At 41.1% G+C, this 21,284-nt stretch overlaps 1 protein-coding gene and 1 pseudogene across 1 annotated transcript in view; both read right to left on the bottom strand.

Moving 5' to 3' along the window:
• Positions 1 to 21,284, bottom strand: part of Cdyl2 (chromodomain Y like 2) — a 170,450-nt gene that overhangs the window by 90,853 nt on the left and 58,313 nt on the right. The window lies entirely within an intron of this gene.
• LOC147830595 (U2 spliceosomal RNA) lies at positions 11,923 to 12,086 on the bottom strand (annotated as a pseudogene).

The raw sequence follows: 21,284 nt of genomic DNA, 5'->3' as shown, positions 1-21,284 counted from the left end.
GCCAGGCAAGATCAATCCATGCCTCTAAATGCCCCTGGTAAACCCTGGGGTCAGATCCCTTTCATCCCAACAGGAAAAACTGCCAATGAACTGAATCTTCTGAAAAAATAAAGACCATCCTTCTCTGCCAACAAGTCCTGGAAGTTGAGGATGTTTCACCTGAGTGTCTGCCCCATCCATTCCTTTAATGCAGCTTTAAAAGATGTCCCTGGCATTCCTCCCTGGGATGTGGATGCAGTTCCCTCACTGGGCCTATGCACACATGAGGACAGCTGTGGGTGATGTGCCACTTGATCATCACTATCACTCAATGGCATTAGTGACTGGAGACCTCGTCAGGCTGCCCTGGGAGCCCAGCCACCACTTATACCGTTGTTTCAGGTTTAAAAACAAACCCCGAGAGCCCAACCGCTTCAGAAACTGCATGTGTGTGGTTGCTGAAAGGCTTTCTTTAGAGACACAAGTGGAGTAACTTCTTAAATAAGAGGACAAACTAAAATAACCAAAGAGAACTCACGTCATGTCATTATAGGGAAGTGGCTACAGGCAGAAAATAATGTGCTCATCCTGCAGAGCCCCAGACACCATGAAGGCATTTCTGCTAAGGCCCCAGGGAAATGTCACCACCTTCCAGGCAGCTTGGGGCTTCCTTCTCAGTGTCCCCAGTACTTGGCCAAAATGGGGGTCAGTATAAGAAGTCACAGTGCTACTAAGAAGGGTCACTGCCAGAACAAGAGCACTAAGAAGGCAGTGGCTGCAGTGGCTGGGTGGGGCCAGTCACATGCACACATCACCTGCAGTTACGGATCTGAGCTTTGCAAAAGTCCTCTGAGGTGGCCACTGCTATTGTTTCCATCTGACAGGTGAGGAAATTGAGACTCGTGCAAAGGAAGAGTTTTGCCTAATGTCATGCCACTGACACATGCTGGGGCCTGGGCTTAAAATCATTCACTGACTCATAAGCCATGACCTCTCCCCCACACACTGGTGAGTCTGCATAGTGAAATGGTGGCCTTTGGGGCGTCCTTCAATTTGGGACTGTGAGGACATGGTGATGATGACTGTCCAAACTGATCCTTGGGCTACAAGGGCTTTCCTGCCCCCAGGAGATCCACCCCAGTGTCCTTTTCCAAACTGAGCTGCTGGTAACTACCTCCTTCTAATGGTGTACCATTCAGCATGATCCGCCTTATACCCCACTGATATCCAAATGGTCATATGTTGCCATTTTGTCGCCTCTGCGGTGAGGGCTAAGATCATGACAATGGCCCAGTATGGCCACCCTTCTGCTTCTCTAGACAAAAGCTCAGCAGCAGCCCCAGGAAAGACCCAGGGCCATCCATGCCCCATGGTCCCTTTGCCCTGTCCACCTCTTCCTCCACCCACTGAAGCTGGTCACAAAGCCACTAGCACTGCCAACTTGGGGACTGTACCCCAGGCGGGGCAAGGGAGAAATCCTGGTGCTACCCAGTCCTGGCATCTGTCAGCTGTGACAGCATTCCCAGCAGAGAAGTGGCTGGGGACCTCCCAACAGCTCTATAAACAAACTGAAATAAAAACCCCCAGTAATAAAGAAGCACTGAGTCATCATTTAAGAGAGACAGTGATTATTTCTCTTAGTGCCATAGTTTTTCATCATGGCTGTACACGAGTATCACCTAGGAAAGTGTTTTAAAATAACTGATTAATAAACCAAGGACTCAATGAATGAAACCAACATTCAGACCCCAAATTACTGATCTGACTGCTCTGGGACATGACCCGGGCACGGAGATATGGGAAAGCTCCCTGGGTAATTCCACTGCTTAGAGGAACACAAAAGAAAACAGCATCTCATCACCAGCAGTATCTTAGAGTGAATAAAAGCATACATAGTGTTGACTGCTGAGAAGTTACCCAAGGACTTCAACCTGATCTCTCAAGACTCTCTCAGCTCCCTTTGGTGAGATATGCTATGAAGTCAACAATGGGGAAAAAATCAACAGCAGGACAGATATTCAAGCTCCATGTGTATGTTACCCACAATCCTCACAGCATTCCTAAAACCAGTTGGGCCATTGTACAGATGAGGAAACTGAGGCTCAAAGAAGTCAAACAACTTGCCAAAGATTACAGAGGAAATAATCTGTGGAATCCAAAGCCTATGGCCTTTCCAAAACACCATCTGACTCTCCAATGTAATACACATATAGGGCTAGGAATTCATGGGTAGATAAAGGATTTTATACGCGCCTAGAAGGCACACCGGTTCCCTATTCATCATGACACCATCATCCAGAGCTTGCAACACACAAGGGGCTGACAGGTCCACAAGAGGGGAAATGAGCTTTCTCCCTGCAGAAGAAGACTCGGGAGGCGGCTCTTGGAAGGGAAGGAGTTCCCTAGGCAGTGCAGGAGAGGCAAAGGAGAGCATGAGAAGAAGCCAGAGAGGCTGAGGGCCCATGGAGCAGCCACCCTGGGCAAGAGCACCTGCTATCACTTCTCCATGGCTCCGTGGTCACAGCACCACTTCAGGGACCTTAGTGAACCGTCTGCCTCCAGGTGACTCCAGGTGACTTCCTGGACAGAGGACAGTAGCCCCAAGAAGCCATCTCTGGCTACTCCTGCCTCCTCTCAGGAGCAGTTCTCCAGCGCAAAGCCCACACGTCCTGAGCACAGTTCCTACAGCAGGGAGCTCTGCAGGGAGGAGGGGGGATTCATCAATCCCTGGCCAGGTATCAGGTCCAGCACTGGCCTTGCAAAACTGAGGAACTGAGCTGAACATGCAATTAACAGTTTGCATTCTGGCTGGGGCTACGTTGGAGGCAGGACATTTCTAAGAAAGAACCTTAACTGCACCTGCCTCAGAATCCCAGACTCCCAAATGCAAACCTCTCTGAGTGTCAGCCCCACCTGAAGGCCACCAAAACCCAGGTGCCATGATCCCACAGGCAGACCAGACACCATCTCTTCCAGCACCCTTATCCCAACAAGACACTGATCCCAGGCTCAATCCACCCCCCATCCCAGGGTTCCTTAGGACAGGTCAGCAACCCACAGCCTGCAGGGAAATTGGCCCTCCCACTGTTTCTGTGAATAAAGTTTTACTGCTAACATAGCCACACCCATTTATTTGTTCACATACTGTCTCTGGCTGCTTTAATTCCCAACTACAGGACTGAGTAGTAGTGACAGGCACTGAATGGCCAAAAAGTATCATGAAAATAACACACACACATAGGCTTTGTGTCACTAACTCCTATTTATCCCTTTAGGTCTTAGTTTCATGTCACTTTCTTGGAGTATCTTCCCTGACGTCCTTGACAAATTTAAAAACTTCTATATTATGGCACACTTATCTGTCCCTTTACAATACTCATTACAAGTGTAATGAGCAACTGGTGTGATTCACGGTGACTGTCCACTTTTACCCAGGCTGCAAGCCCCATGCAGCTGGGTCCATCTATCCTACTCATGCACTGTCCCCAGGACAGCATCTGGTCCCCAGTGGGTGCTCAAGAAACCCTACTGAATGACTGAGCCTCCAAATCTTAGTCTACCACCCACAATCTCAGTCTACACACTTCAAACTCTCATTTTCTTGTCTAAGAACTCTCCTCAGTCACTGAGACCTAACGCAGATGCAGAAGTTCCAGCAATCCTCAAGAAATTCTGGCACAAGACATGTATGACCTGAGAAACCTTAACCCAGACTGGATTGGAAAATACTTGGCATATTTTGCTCCTGAAAGCCAGCCAGCCCCGTGAGAGTGGTGTGCTTTAGCGGCGAGCACACACCCTGCTATTCGAGAGGAGTGGAATCTGAATTCTATGAGCCTGGAAAAGTGAATCCCCGTCTTTTCAAACCTTCAATTGTTATAAACATCCTTGGTGTCACAGCCATGAGGCTCCTCCACTGGGATGGGATGACAATTAGTCACTTGCTCTTCAAAAAGCCAAGTGTTAAATGTTCCTTAGAATTTGAGTGTTTCCCGTGATGTATGTCTGAGTCCCCCAAAAAACAGCAAGATTTATTTCGAGTTCAAAAATGATTTGCGAATGCAAAGAAACAAATGTTGAGTTTAGATGAAATCAGGTTGGCCATGAGTTCCAATTGTTGAAGTTGGGTAATGGGTTTGTGGGAGTTTGGTGTAAGATGTTCTCTATCTTTTTGAGCCTTTGAAATTTTCCACACAAATCCTAAAAAATATTTGATGAGCATTTAGTGAATCAAATTCATATTCACCCATATGATTTTTCCCAACAACAAGCCTTTGTTTTTAAAACTATCAACGAAATGAAGGAGTCTGTAAAACAGATAGGTTTAACAAAACAATTATATAATCCTGTCCCAATTTAACTATTTAACTCTACTAAAATACTATTAAATTATGAATGGATTTCTAATTATTATGTATTTTTAAAAGTAAAATTCTAGGGCCAGGGATTTAGCTCAGTGGTTCTGCCACCTGCCTCACAAGTGCAAGGTCCCGAGTTCGGTCCCTGGTACCCACCCCCCAAAAAAAGTAAAATTCTATTTCTAGTAAGTTTTCCATAATGAAAAACATGACCCCAAATACAGAGGTTCACATTCCATAAACATTTGGTGAATGAAAGACCAGTGGAGGCATTTTTCTCAAATTTAGTGGAACTATTTGTAGTTATGCAAAAAGGAAAAAAAATAATGCCTTGGGTTTGGGTCTTGGTTTTATTATCATTTTCCCAAAAAGAGAACATGAGCACCTTAGAAAAATGGCTGACTCTATTATGGAGTCATAGAACATACAAAATGACCCTGGAGTATCCTACAATGCCAGAAAGGAAGTGACCCAAAAAAACCCTAAGAGGATGCTGGTATTCCCAGGGCCAAAAGAGCTAACCTGAAAGAGTTCCCAATGACCAGAGCTAGAACAAGATGAGTAAAAAAATGAAAAGCATGCTACTGGATTATAGCCCAAAACATAAGATAAATACCCATGAGCCAGGCCACATAACTAATCAATTAAATGATTAAATAAGTTAAGGAGAAGAGATAAATCTCCCAAACAAAAGAATTCCAAAGAATTTATATAACTATTCCCCCTTCAAGAAGACTGAACTTAACCCCCAGCCTTGAGCAAGGCCTGAGCTTTGTGACCTATAGAAATGGGAGGGGAGTAACTGCACCCAGCGAGATGACCAAAGTCAACAACATCAGTGGACAGCCGTGATGACAGCAGGCACTCTAGCTAAGACGGGATGAAAATGGCATGTTGCTTTGGAGGTCCTCTTTCCAAATCCCAGCGCCCAATCTAACCACGAGGAAAACATCAGACCAACCTGAACTGAGGAACATGCTACAAAATACTTGCCCAATACTCCTCAAAACTGCCATACATATGAGGAATGAACAAACTCTGAGAAACTGCCATTCCCTGAGGTGAGGAAGACACAGCAACCTGAGAAGTACTATGTGATCCATGTCTCATCCATGAGTCAGAGTGGGCTCTGGATATTGACCCCTATGTGATTTACTTCTTCATTGCAGGTTGTGAAACCCAAGGTCACAAAACTAAAAATTGTATACAACCTGCAAGAACAGAGATCAAATGAGCATATTTTTGGCAATTTAGAGCTCCTTGCTTTGCATAACCAGTAAAACTTTACCCAACATCTGTTAGTAACAGATAGGATAGACCCAGAGGCCATGAAGTCCCCAAGCTGCTGCTACCCAGAGACTTCCCACTGGCTGCTGAGCAACATCACTGTACATGCTACCCCCTTCCCTTCCCCACTCCCCACAGAGTCCCTGCACCCTTCTGCCCCTCTGAGTGACCCCCGTGCTGCAACCTCTGGTAGGTCCCTTGCTAGGAGGAGACAGCCTCCAGAAGCAAGCCTGTCAGAGGACTGGATTGCCCAAGTAACACAGCCACCTTGTGGTCATCTTTTTTCCCCAAATTCCCTGAACTCCAAATTCTGGAATAGCAAAAAGAGCATTAAAGGAAAATCCAACGATGTCTAAATGAAGTGTAGAGTTTAGCTAACAATAGTAATAATAATAATAATAATATAATAATAATAATAATATTGGATCCTTAGTTGCAAAGTAAGATGTTACACCAGAGAAACTCAAGCTAGGGGTATATGGAACCCTCTGTACTACCTTTGCCACTTTTCTACTGCAAATTCAAAGCGGTTCTAAGATGAAAGTTTATTTCAGTTTAAAGAACTATTACAGAGAAAGAGAGGTTGGACTTCTGTAACATCTGTGTGAGACACTCTCCTCAACAAACCACTTGACTGGTGAAAATGCAAAGGAAGAATATAAAGTTCCAGAAAGTTGCTCTCAGTACATATGGCTTATAGAGAAACAATTATAAAGCAACACTGTATCCATTAAATCACAGTAACAGCAAGAGTGTGTTGCATTTGATTCCCTGACCTGCCCCATCCCCCTGCCCAGTTCTGTGTTATAGAAGCTCTACTCCAGGTGGTTTAGACCAATGGCGTTTCTTCTCCCCCCAGGTCCCAGTCAAGGGCTCTAGTTTCCCCCTAGAAAGAAAGTAGGGCTGAGAGTCTCTCATCCACTCCCTGTACAGCTCCATGTTGCAGAAGCTTGGGCTCAAGTGAAAGACCCTTCCCCAACCCAGCTCCATTGTAGGACAAGTGTCGCACAGCAGGCCTGGCAGAGGCACAGAAGACTAGGGATTCAATCAACTCCCCAACCGACACAGCATCTAGGGTAACACTGCACACGTCAGAAGGCCAAGGGCTACCATCTTGTCCCCAGGGCCCATACATAGGACAGAGGTGTCACTACAGATGTGAGCTTCTGTCCTCACCTGTAACCTCAGCACAGGGGTACAAAAGTTCTGCCCTACGTGAAAGAGGCCATAAGGACTGGTAAACCAAAAGCTATGCCTCAGGGAACTCACTTTATTTGGAATGGCACACAGAGCAGATCTTGTTTAAGGGCATTATTGGAAACAAAGGAGGCCTAGATGGCTGAGTTCTAACTAGTTAAAGGCGCATAACCATAACTTTTGATGAAAGAGTGGCATATGTTGACCCAGAGGGAGCCCCTGGAAAACTAGACTACAAGATAAAGCCAAAATAAAAAACCTCAGTGAGGATATCAGAAGCTGCTCACTGCAGGGCAAATAAGACCCTACAGAATTATTTCAACCTGGTCATTAAATAAATAATAAATAAATGACCAAACACAAGCAACAAGTCCTAGATAAAAGTGGAGGTAGAGAATTAGTATCCAGATTTGCAATACACGACTTATAATATATGACCTAAAATGCCCAGTTTTCAACCAAAAGTTGTGTCATGCAAAGAAACGTGAAGCTGTGAAGAATACACTGAGGAAAAAAGTAGACAATGGAAACTATCTTTGAGGGGGTCCAGATATTGAACTTACCAACAACTTCAAAACAGGTGTTACAAATATGTTCAGAAAATAAAAAACATGTTTAAAGAATTAAAGGAGAAGGCCGGGAATTTAGCTCAGTGGCTCTGCTGCCTCCCCCACAAGCCCAAGGACCCGAGTTCGATCCCCAGTACCAAAAAAAAAAAAAAACTAAAGGAGAGTATAATGATGATAATACATCAAATAGATAGAAATTTTAAAGAGAACCAAAATGGGTATCTTGGCATTTAAAATACAATAATCAAAATTTTAAAAATTAATAGCCACATAGGTTCAATAGTTTTGAGTTGATCGGAGGAATCAGTGAAGTTAAGCCAATAGAGATTGGGCAATTTAAAGAACTGAGAGAAGGAAAAAATATGAGCGAAACTTTAGGAAAATGTGTGGCACCATTAATCACATCAACATGTGCAAAATGGAATAACCAGGAGAGGAGAGCAAAAAGGGAAAAGGAAATATTTAAATAAATAATGACTGAATACATCTCAAATCTGATAACAAATACTCATTTACACATATGCCAAAACTCAAGGAACCTTAATTAGAATAAATGCAAAAATATTCAGACACATTTCAATGAAATATTCAAACCAAAGATAAGAGAGAAAATCCTTAAAGCATCAATAAAGAAGATTCATCACATACAGGGGAACTAGGAGCAGCAGCTGACTTGTCATTGGAAACAATTCGGGGCAGAAGGCAGTGAGGCAACATATGCAAAATACCAGAAGAATCTGTCAACCAACAACCTAGTACTGAACAAAGACAACTTCTAAAATTAAAGGCAAAATGAAGACATTGCCAGATTACCAAACACTGTTAAGTAGTTGCTGTAAAGCAACCACTAAAATAACAAGTAAAAATGTATAATACTCCAACTAAAAAGATTTTAAAAGTTTTTAAATGTTCAATTAATACAAAAGAAGGTAGAAATGGAGGAGGTAAAGATAGGACAGACAGAAAACAAATACTAAGAAGACAGAATCAAGCTCAATAATATCAATAAAACATAACACATAAATGTCCTAAACATCTCAGTTGAAAAAGAATGTAAAATGAAATGAAAAAGCAAAAAACAATCATATGCTAGCTTCGTGGAAAACACTTTGAATACAGAGGAACAAATCATTCAAAATAGGAGGATGGGAAAAGACATGTCATGCTAAAACTGAAAAAAAAAAAGTTGGAGTGACCATCTCATTATCAGAAAAAAAGTAGATTTCACAGCAAGATATATTATTAAAGAAAAGAACATTCATTTCATCATGACAAAATGGTCAATTCATCAAGAAGACATAAACTTAACATCTGTGCACCTAATAATAGAATTCCAAATACAAAAAGCAAAATCATATAGAAGTAGAAGACAGATCCATAATTATCCTCCAAGGTATATAAATATACCTCTAAAATCAAAAAATTAAGGAAACAAATACTCAGAAAATCAGAATATAAAATAATCTTAATACCAGTATCAAATTGACTTAGGTGACATTTATAATATACTCCACATAATAAGGGCACAATAAGCATTGTTTTCAAGTACATACAGAATACCTGGTAATACAGTCCATAAAACTTATGGGGCCATAAAGTGAGTCTTGATGAAGTTAAGAGGCTTGAAGTCACACAAGCTATTCCTCCGACCAAAAGGGAATCAAGTCAGAAACTAAAGATCTCTGGAAACAGAAGATCTCTGGAAAGTCCCTAGGTATTTGGAAATTGAACAATATACTTGTAAAAAAATAAATCAAAAGGAAATTAGAATGTATTTTAACTTGAATGAAAGCATAATATATCACATTTCTAGGATGTTTCTAAAGCCTAAATTAGTAAAGAAGCAAGGTCTCAAGTCAATTATCTCATACTTAACAAACTAAAAAGAATTAAGCCCAAAGATATAAAAAAAGAAATTAATGAAAAGGAAAACATCAAACATATGGAGAAAAATCAATGAAATAAAGAGCTGATTCAATGAGAAAAAAAATCAATAAAACTGTAAAAGCTTTACCAAAAAAGAACAGAAAAAAAAACCAGAAAGATATCAAAGAGATATCAGGAATAAGGTAGATGACATCACTACAGAGTCTATAAATATTAAAAAAGTAATCAGGGAATATTATGCACTTAACTTCTCACCAATAAATTTGACAGCTTATAAGTCATGAATAAATAAAGCACAGCTCACTCAAGACTCTTAATAAATAGATAACCTGAATATCTTTCAAACAAATTGAATTTGTAGTTGAAATATTTCCATAAGAAATTCTCAGCCACCAAGACTACAGTTATTAAAAGAAAATAAAACCAGTTACAAATATCTATAATACATATAAACATAAAACTCTACAATTTTAGCCAACACAATTTAACAATATATAAAAAGGTTTATACATCATAATCAGGTAAAATTCGTTATGAAATGATCAGAATGCAAGATTGCTTTAACATTAAAAAAAAAAATGTTATTTGCCATTTTAACAAAAGAAAAAAAATACAGCCTACCTAAAGATGCAGAGAAGCATCTGACAAAAATCCAACACCTATTCTTGATTTTAAAATATCAGAAAATTAGAGTCAGAAGGAAATTTTCTCCACTTGATGAAACGCATCTACAAAATAATCTACAGCTGGTATGACACTTAATCATAAGTTTGAATGCTTTCCCTCTTCAATCAAGAACAACACAAAGATGTCTTCTGTTACCACTACTATTCTACATTTATGGAAGTTCTTTGCAGTTGTGCAACAAAAAACAAATGGCATTCAGGTTGGAAACCAAGAAATAAAACTGATTTTATTCTCAAAAGACATGTTTGTCTATGTAGATAATCAGATTGAGTCTTTAAAAAAAAGGCTACTCGAACTAATAAGTTTAGCAAGATTGCACAACAGAAGAATAAATATCAACCATGCTTCTATATGCCAGAAATCAGCAGTCAGAAATTTTTAAAATATCATTCATAATATCACCAAAATATATGAATATTTAAGGATCAATCCGATAAAAGATAAGAAAACCTTATAAACTGAAAATCACAAAACATTGTTGAGAAAAATTTAAGAAAAGCTATCTAAAAAAGAAACAATTTTACAGGATATAAGCTCAATACTTTATGATGTAAATTCTCCAAACTGGTCTACAGAATTAACATAATTCCAATCCATATTCCAGCAGGCCTTTTTGTAAAAGGTGACAAGCTGATTCTAAAAATCATATTGGGAGGGCCAGGATTTAGCTCGGTGGTTCTGGCCCATGTCTTGCAAGTACAAGGTCAAGTTCGATCCTTGGTACCAAAAAAAAAAAAAAAAAAGCATGGGAAAAAACAAAAATCATATGGAAATGAAAAACCTAAATTGTCCCCAAAAAACCTATAAAAATGAAGAATGACGCTGTGTTGCTAAATCTACCTGATTTTAAGACTTAACAAAAAGTACAATAACCAAAACTGTGATTTGAAGCCAGGCATGGTGGTGCACACCTGTAATCCCAGCACTCGGGAGGCTGAGGCAGGACTGCTTCAAGTTTGAGGCCAGCCTCAGCGACATAGTGAGCTCGAAGCCAACCTAAACCACACAGCAAGACCCTACTTCACAAACAAACAAACAACAACAAAAAGTGTGATTTGGTGGGCAAATAAACAAATAGACCAATGGAACAAAATGAAGAATCCATAAACAGATCCACACATATATCAACAAAGGAGCAAAAGAAGTTGAATAGAGAAAATAGTCTTCTCAAAAATGGTACGGGAACAATTGGACAGTTGGATATTCACATGCAAAAAAGAACTCTATCCCATGCCTCTCACCACATATAGAAATTAACTCAAAATGGATTTTAGACATAAGTGTAAAACATGAAACAATAATACTTGTAAAAGAAAATACATGAGAAAATATTTGTGACTTGGGGTTAGGCAAAGCTTTCCCAGATATGACATAAAAAACACAATCCAAAAAGGAAAAAAAATTGATAAATTAGATTCCATGCATTAAAATTTCTGTCCTTTGAAAGAAATTGTCAAGAAAAAAGAAAAGCCACAAAGAGAAAATATTTTCAAATATGTACCAATAAAAGACCTGTCTCTAGAATAAAGAGTTTATAAACTCAGTGATAAGAAAACCCAAAATGGGAAAAAGACTTCAGCAGGCATTTCACCAAAAAAAAAGTATACAAATGGCAAGTAAGCACATGCAAAGATCCTCCATATCATTAGTTGATAAGGAAATGCAAATTAAATCCATAATGAGATACAACTATCCACCTATAAAAATGACCAAAGTAGTAACATTGCCAAAACCAATGTCAGGTATGGAGAAACTGGAACTTAGACATGGCTGGTTGGAATGTAAAACGCTAAAACCATCTTGGAAGATAGTTCGGCAGGTTCTTAGCAACAGAAACTTATACCTACTATACTATTCCTCCCTTCTACATTTATGCATTTACCCAGCGATGAAAGCATACATCTTACAGAGACTTACACATGATTGCTCACGGAAACTCCATTTGTAATAACCACAAACTGGGAACAATTTGTACGGTCAGCAGTAAGTGAACTGATAAATAAATTGTGGTGTCTCTAATATGAGATACTTATTAATAAAAACAAATGAATGATTGATACACATACGAACACAGGTGGATCTCAAAATACACTTGATCTTAGCCAAAAGGCCGAGAAGCAATTAGGTGGACAGCAAAATAACTATACCTAGTGAAGGAAGCCAGATAAAAGAGAATACATATTGTATTACTGAATTCATATAAAACTCTAGAAATGTAAACTAATCTATCGTGACAGAAAACAGAGCAGTTGATGGGGAAGTGGTTGGTGTGGAACTAGTGAAAGGATTAGATGAATTACAAGAGGCAAAGAACATCTGGAAGTAACACAGATTGATGTAGGGCTTAACAAACTGTATGCTTTAAATCTGTACAACTCATTGTACGTTAATATAATTTAATAAAGATGTTAAACAAGAACCTTCCAAAAAATAACAGAAGATAAAAGTAATTTACACACAAAATAAGAACAGGATGCAATTAAAAATGAATATTCATTCACAGAACCAAGTAAAAAAATTTGGGGAAATTAAAAATATGAGAGCAAAAACAGGACAATTAGAAGATGAAGGAATCTTTTGAAATATAAGACAATAACATATAGCATAATCAAAAAGAATACAGGAGAGGAAAGGAGAGAAATTAGAGGACCAGAACATACAACTAAATAATAGAAGTTCAAGAAAGTGAGAACAAAGAAACTAAAAAAAAAAAAGAGGAAATCAATAAAACAACTCTGGAAAATTCCCATAACAAAAAGTAAAAGTGTTCAAAGAACACACCAGGGATCCCATCCACCATATACAGGCCTAATTCATGGGACTTCCCTAAGAAAATTCAGAACTGGATTTCAAAGAAAATTTCTGAAATCTTCCAGAGAAGAAAATAAAGTTTTACATCCAAAGGACCAGGAATCATAATGACTTCACTGAATACTAGAAGCAATGGAGAAGTATTTCCATAATCTTAACAAAAACACTTTGCAACCTAGAATTTACACTTAGCCAAAACATCAACAAGTAGGAGAATGGAATAAAGATATTTTTAGAAATACAAAAACGCAAATCTCAAAAAAGAATTTATCATCCACCTCTCTCAAAAGTCCACTTGAGGATGTGCTCCATCATAACAAGGGTGTAAATAAAGAAAACACCTGTAAGAGAGGCAGCACAGTTGGAAAAAGCAGAAAATCTCCAAGCTGTTGGTGTACAGGATACCAAGTGACAAATACATACTAGACCTTGAAGAAAGTCAGTTTGGAGTGGCACAGGTTTGGCATTTTTTTGGCCCTAAATGGTATAAGGATCTGCATTCACGGCCAATTTTCTCTTCAAAATAAACAGACAGATACAAGGCAACTCACTAGCACCAACACTATGGGTTATTATGAAACCCATAATGATAACAGTATAAGATTGGGATTGAATAAAGTAACAAATCTCATTGACACTGAGGCCATTTTTTTCACATTTTAACATCTGTGATGGTGGGCAGGGCAGTGCATGCCAATAATCCCAGCAGAGCCTGGGCAACTTAGTGAGATTCTGTCTCAGATAAAAAACAAAAAAGTGTTGGCAGAATGTATCTCACTGTAAAGGCCCTGGGTTCAATCCCCAGTACTGCAAAAAAAAAAAAATCGTGAATTTCGTTATTTTACAATAGAGGACATATCATGTTCAACTAGTGGCACTTTTTTCTTAGTGAAGCCTCTTATTGACAACATCTTAGATAAATGAAATACAGTATGTTCCTTTCATGAGAAGTTACACTCAAGTTTGTAGACCCTTTTAATCAGCATCTTGGCAAGGGCCTTCCAGTGTATACAGACTGAGAGAAACAAGTCTCCCAACAGAAGAAACGTCTCCTTATAAACATACAAATTTGAACATGTGAACGGAATGTCTTTGGAAGGATGCTCACAAAGCTCCGTAACTAACCACAGCCATGCCTGGGAGATGCTGATGGAAACTAATGTCCCTATTTACCCATTTGCTCCTTCTGAATTTTGCATCACGACCCCATTTTACCTGTCAAGAAATGAATAAAGTTTTAAAATAGCTTAAGTAAGTAAAGTACAAATATTTCTGGGAGTAGATGACTTTGAGTTGCGGGACAGCAGTGTAAGGACTTCCTTTTGTTCCACTTGTTCTCAAAAACCTAAACCAATCTCCCTCATGGTTTATGCGCACTCTAGTCCTCTCTGAACAAAGGTGGAGCTGGAATGCTGAGGAAACTCACACACACACACACACACACGCACACATGTGTGCACACACACAATCATGGACCACTTCAAGGTGTCGTGACCTATTCAGCACGCCAAAAGATGCGACAGGGCCACAAACCAAAACAGACCCAGAGACAGACACAGAAATGGATGGATGGAGGTTGCAACACCACGCAATATCTCCCGTGCCTCCTGATAATGTTCTTCCCGCCACCATTCCTACCCCAAGAGGCTGTCAAACTGATGTCTCTTGTGGGAAGGTCAAAGCCATGTACTGAGAGGAGTATCGAGTTAGGAAGCTCAGGAAGTTGGATTTACATAGTTGGTTATCTTGAAAAGCTATTAATATTATCCTAGAATCTCTGACGTGTGTATTTGAAGCTACTCTGAGGACTTCAAAGGGGCCAGAGTTGTAACCTGATTGGGGAGGGGACAGGCACAGAGTGAGTGGAAGCCATTTCCTGTACCTGCTGGAAGCATTCGAAATAGTTGCATAATGCTATTTGGGCTATGTATTGGCTTTGTCTTATTTCAACACTGCACAAATGCTGAAAATTCTGGACATTCTCCAAGGCTCCCTGGACAGGGTTATGACTGCTTCCTTGAAGGCATTCATGTCATCTCTCCACATCCTCTAGGAAGTGGCATTGTCTCAACTCCCATTCCCCTGGAGACACCACCACTACCCCAAGATGGAGGAACGCCTACCTGTGCAGGAGGAAATGGAGTGTGTCTGGACAAGCCTCTCCTCCACTGCTTGTCAATATACTCAAGTGACACAGCTGTCACTGCCAAGGAAACTGCCCTCGGGGGCTCTGCAGACAAAGTAATGTATCCATGCCAAGAGTTTTAGAAGTTCCCTGTCAGATCACATACCTAATAACTGCCTTTCACCAGGACCACTGCAGTGATTCCTAACTAATCTTTTACTTCAGCCTCCATTATGGTTTGGGTATAAAATGTCTATCCCCCGAAAGCTCACGCATTGAAGGCTTGGTTTCTCAATGGTTCAGAGTGGAGCCTTTGGGAGAGACTGGATCATGAGGCTTCCGACCTAATGAATGCATTAATTCACTTATGGGTTCCTAGCTCGATGGGCTTGGGGAGGGGCTCTGTTACAAAGTGAGCTTTCTCTCTTCGCTTCTGGACCACCACGAGGTGAAGCAGCTTTGTTCCCCCCTTGCTACCCAATATGAAGCTCTGTTTCACCACAGACCGGTCTGAAACTTCTGGCTTTCTCAGGAATTTCATCACAGCAGTGGACACAGCCCCTTTTTCCAATCATATCTCTACTCAGAATCCAGGCCCTCTTCAATGACTTCCCCAGTCAGGGTAAGTCTGTCCCTGATGACAAGACACAAGGGCCCCCTGCATTGTTCTGAACCCGAGACCGGCCTTGCTAACTAATTCACGCTAGAAATAAAGGTGACAGATAACTAAGTCAATATGAAAAAATTACAGTCAACCAACTCAACAGCACAAAGCCCCTAAATTTCATTTAGACATCTCGGTGGACGTTTCACAACATCTTCTGATGGACTATATTGGAAACCTGATCACCCAAAGTTCAGTACTTCAATAGTGTTACCTGGAGACTTTATTGGCCAATGTCTATGCCTGGATGCTGGGAGGGTTCGGGTCAGAACCATGGATAGCCAGGCTCCGTGGAGCAGAACTTAAGAGTCTTGACCACTTCTCTCTTTGTACCACAGAGGCTTGGAGGAGCACTGTTCATGGGCATGGGGTTGGGATAGTTAACAGGTTGGCTATGAAGACAAGAAAATGCTAGCAACAGGCGCACAGAGGGTGGAGGCAGTGCTGAAAACCATGTGACACACTGCGGATCCAGAGTAGCTATAATTACAGGGAATCAAGGCAGAAAACAAACGGTCAGAAACTCCGCAAAAGAAGTAAGTTTAGGGTGGCAGAAAAGACAGAGACCTTCTCCTACAGAGTCAGACTATTAGGCAACTAAAGCCTCAGGCTTGGACTTACTCATTCAACACAATTTACTGCATGCACCCCACCATGTGAAAGACACTGTGTTTAGCCCCAGGGTACAGACTTTCCTGCGTATGTTTAGAAATGCCTTGCTAGAAATGGAGGCACTGACTGAACCTCATGCACACTCCCTCAAGTGCTGGTTCCCAAACTTGTAACCTGGCATTACTGTTTCTTCAATTTAAAGCCGGGAAGTCACGATGAAGCTGCCACCACAATATGGCCCAAGTACTGGCTGTCATCAGCCCGCACGAGCTACAGTGATTCCACCAATGTTGCCCACGGAGACGCTGCCCAGAGCGCCTGGCACCAAGCTTCTCCTGGTTTCCCCGCCAATCCATGAAGGTGCCTCTGCCTCTGATCACCAAAACAACTATGCTCGCCACCCAGCTCAGTCCCCCTCTTTGAACTTGCCTGGTTCTTCCAGCCAGTGGCTCACTTCTGTCCAACATCAAGGGCAAGAACTCTTCAAAAGGACAGGAAATAAGAGCAGGAAGAGAGACCCCCATAAAGTAAACAGATTAAGATGCACCACAAAGGGAGCCATGAACACAGGCGGTGTCCACGCTACTGTACTTGCCAAGGGCCAGTCACTGTATCCTCACGAGCCTCATGAGCCTGGACATCTATTATTTTTTTTAAATCCTAAGAAAAACAGTCCAATGTGAGCCACATCTTTACAGAGCCCAGCAAGCTTTCCCTCTATCTCTGCACCAGTTTCTTCATCTGTAAGATGGGATTGATAATGACCACCTCGCCACTGGAGGTAAATTAACCAATTCACACAGCACACAGCTCCACTCCTGGGTACAGAGCAAGAGAAGTGTGATGGCGACTGTCCTCACGTGTCAGACTATAAGGATCAGTGGTCCAGCTTGGAGGGGGGAAGGGAGTTCTCAGGGGCACACCAGGCCCACAAAGGACCTTCCCAGGCTCCAACTAGTGCTCAGGGGTCTGGTATAGAAGAGCACTGAGCATGTTCACAGAGAGACCATTCTTCTGCAGGGGGTTAATAGAAATAATCACTGCATTCTACAGCATGCTCTGAGGCCCCGCCCTGCTTTCAGAACCCCTTCCGTTTGTATAGAGTCTCCAAAAGAAACCCCCGCCTGTCACCCCCTCACAGCCTGTCCCCACCAAGGCCAGAGGGAATAGGAAAAAACAAGAATTTGGAATCAGACAGACCTGGCCTGCACTTCCTCGCTAGGGGCTCGAGAGGTTGATGATCACACTACACCCAGTCAGCTCCGACCTCTGGACTAAGGGTCCCCAGCCCAGCGTGGCCTCCTAGCCTGCCCCTTCCGACATGAGCCAATGACCTTGAGCCTGCAGGCCCAGAGCTGTCACAGCTGTCCACAGTCCTGAGGGGGCCAGACCATGCTTTGCGGATTGGCCATTTGTCAGTTGTTAAATCTAATTGCAAACAGTGGCACAAACCCGCCATCAGTATGTTTACAATTCACACCATTTCAGAGCCCTTTAATCAACATTTTCTCACATGTCTATTCTCATTTCTAATGGCAAAACATGGCACGTAGCCACCGCCTGCAGAATACTAATACAAGAAACCCCTCGCTTGAGTTTAGATTTCAGCAACCCAGTCCAACACAGTGTCCACAAAGCACTTTTTTTTTTAACCTTACTGCTTTTTAATTACTATGTCCTTACTATATGCCATACAACAGTGGGCAACAGAGGTACAAAGCTGACTCCATCTCATGGAGCAAGGAAGAGCTGGGAAGACATAGCAAGGGACATGAACTTGACCAGAAGGTGTGACAAGGAAGGCAGGACAGCACTGTGGTTCAACACTGACACTCTGGATTCAGACTTTTAGGGTTCAGGAAGCAGCTCTGGACCGGAAAAGGAAACGAACTCTGATACATGCTACGATCTGGATGAACTTGAAAATGCCATGCTGAGGAAAAGAAGCCAATCACAAAAGACCACCCATGCTACAGATTCCATCCATATGAAAGCCCAACAGGCAAAACTATAGTGACAGCAAATAGGTTAGTAGTTGCCTAGGGCTGGAAGGAGCAGGCTTAGGGAGGGTATTGCTAAAGGGTTCAGGGTTTCTTTCTGGGATGATGATAATTTCTAAAATTAACTACGGTTACCAGGGATGTAGCTCAGTGGTACTGTGCCTGCCTGGCAAGCACAAGGTCCTGAGTTCAATTCCCAGTACCACAAAATATTAATTAATTAATTTAATTAACTATGGTGATAGCTGCACATATCTGTGAATAGGCTAAAAATGACTAACTTGTCTACTTTGAATGGGTGAATTATAATTCAGTGAAGCTGTTTATTACAAAGGTAACTTTGGATAAATTACTAAACTTCTCCAAATCTCTTTCCTCATCTATAACATGAAGAAGATAGTAGTGGAAAATATAAAATTATTGTGAAAACCCAGAAGGATAACTTGGTAGAAAATGCTGGCTGTTTTGACCACTATTATTTCTAGTTATAGAAGATTGGAGGATTATTCACAAAATAGCCAAAAAGTAGACTCTACCCGATTTTCTATCAATAGATGCATGGATAATTAAAATGTGGTATAAACACACAATGGAAGCTTGCTCAGCCTTGAAAAGGAAGAACACTCGGACACATTCTACCACGAGGATGAAGCCTTGAGGCTACTATGCTAGGGAAATAAGTCAACCACAAAAAGAGGTATGGCTCCACTTACTCAGAGGACCAGAGGACCCAGAGCAGTCAGATTCACAGAGAGCAGGGCAGTGGCCCTGGGGCTGGGGCGGGGGCTGGGGGAGGGAACCAAGTCAGCGTTTCTGGGGACACTCCCTGTTTTAACCCTGTGGATGGCCGGTGGCAATGGCAGCCTGTCACAGTGAACATCCTCAAGGCCACTGAGGTGCACACATAAAAATGGCTAAGATGGCAACATTTGTGCGTGTTTTATCATAATTAACGAAGAAAATTTGGGAGAAATGCAAGAGCTGAAGAAAAGAACGGTGGAAGGTGATGGGGGGACTTGAAGAAGGCTTCAGGGGAGAAAGATCAGGAGCTAAAGCCCCAGCGGTGAGGTTCTAGGACCCCTGGGTGCCAGCAGGCCAAGGACAGCACCAGCTCAGACAGCCCCTGGCACTGCCTTCTGGAGTGCACTGGGTGCACCACCCTGCCGTGCACACCGCCACCCACACAAGCAGGAGCAAGAAGTGCCAGCTCAGATTTTGGGGGCGGGAGGTGAGAGAAAGTGAGTCATAGGAGCCCTGTTTCAGACAGACAGGGAAAACACCGCCTCCTGCCCCACACCCAGAACCCCCAGCCACCCAGGACCTCTACTTGGTCACCAGAAACGGATCTGGATGGCCTGGGCCTGCTGAGAGGGGAGCTAAGTTGCACCAGTGCTCAGGATCAAAGCATCCCACTGGTTGTCAAGGCTCCCTGTGGCTGAGGGTGGGAGATCACAGAAGTCAGGAGAGCCGCTTGTAGCTCTCTAACTGGAAAAAAAGAGAGTGACTAAGTTAGACAGGACTGACATCCACAGAGACAAGCTGCTCCGTGCAGTATCCCTTGTCAGTCGGTGGAGGAGCCTGCCCGGGAAGACGCAGCAAAATGAGGTGGCTGAAATGTGGCACTTGTGTTCCCCACTATGACCCCATCTGTAGCCTGTGACCCTAAGAGACACAGTCTCACTGTTTACCTTTGACTTCTGCAGTAGCAGAGGGCAGGGAGCAGGTACAGAAAAAGCAGACATAGGCACAGACACACATATGGAGAAGCCTTGGAAGTTCTCCTCCAGATGTGGGACTGTGACCACCCACCCAGCCAAGGTCTGTAGTGCGTAAATTCCACCTGAAAAATGTAAGCCTGACATCCAAAACCATTCCTCTGAATAGTTTTAGAATTTCTACCCAATGCAATAAGGCAGAAAACAAAAGTAAAGTAATTTACATGAAAGAATCTTAAAACTATTATTTGCATACATAATTGTATAGCTTAATAGCCCAAGAGAATAAGTGAAAGAATTTGGATGAATAATAAAAGTCAGAAGGATGTCTGGTTACCAAATAAAGATCTAATCAACAATCAGCAATAACCAGCTAGAAAATGTAGCAGGAAGAAAATCCCATTTAGAGAAGCAACAAAAATATAAAATGCCTAGAAATAAATTTAGCAAGAAATGTGTAGGATCAAATGAAGAAATCTACAAAACTGTGATAGCTTAAAAAAAAAAATGATTATACCAAATGGAGATACTTCTATATTTGTGGACGGGAAGTTTCATTACTATAAACATGTTAATTTTCTCAAAATTAACTTTAAACTTAAAGCAATTTCAATCAAAATCCCATCTGGATTTTTTAAACTTGACAAATTTATTTTAAGTAAATAAGAAGCAGAAATAGACCAGAAATCTTTTTAAAAAACAAAAAATGAATTTAGGACTTGTACTATCATTTGTTAAAATATAAAGTTACAATAAAGTACTTATGTACTTATACAGACAAAAAAATGGAATTGCATTTAGCCCAGAAACATACCTTTATATGCATTATATATACTATATAGTATATATGTACATTCATCAAAATTTTATACATAATAAAATGGCAACTTAGATTCTAGATTTAGTAAAGTGGGTTTGAATAACTGGTCAATAATGGAAAATTGTGGAATTCCTATTTCATATTATCAACAAACATGAATCCAATTTAAATTACGAATTAAATGTGAAAATAATAAATGCGCAGCCATGTGATTGAGGGACAACGGTCTTTACAGAAAAATTTTAAAAGCTATTGTTAGATAAGTTTTTTAAACTCCTAGATATCAAAGAGAATCATAATCTAGATTTGGATAAACTATGTGACGAATACGTGCAACGTATAGTAATTTTGAATATTAGAATAAATCTTACGTTTCAGGAAGAAACGGACACAATAATGGAAAAAGTTAGGAAAAATAAATATATGGAGAAAAAACATGAAGTGACAGTAAAAAATAAAAGGTATTTAAATTCATGACTAACAAAAGTATTGAAAATTAAATAATGAATTGGCACTTTGCTCACAAACTTTTTGCAAAAATTAGGATAGCTGACGGACAATGGCAGATGTTCA

Source organism: Heterocephalus glaber, unplaced genomic scaffold, assembly GCF_053883595.1.
Source record: "Heterocephalus glaber isolate CG9 unplaced genomic scaffold, H.glaber_assembly_v1.0 deba00000071, whole genome shotgun sequence".
Classification (NCBI taxonomy): Eukaryota; Metazoa; Chordata; class Mammalia; order Rodentia; family Bathyergidae; genus Heterocephalus; species Heterocephalus glaber.
The sequence above is the reverse complement of the archived record's forward strand: the minus strand, read 5'-3'. Positions and strand labels throughout refer to the sequence as shown.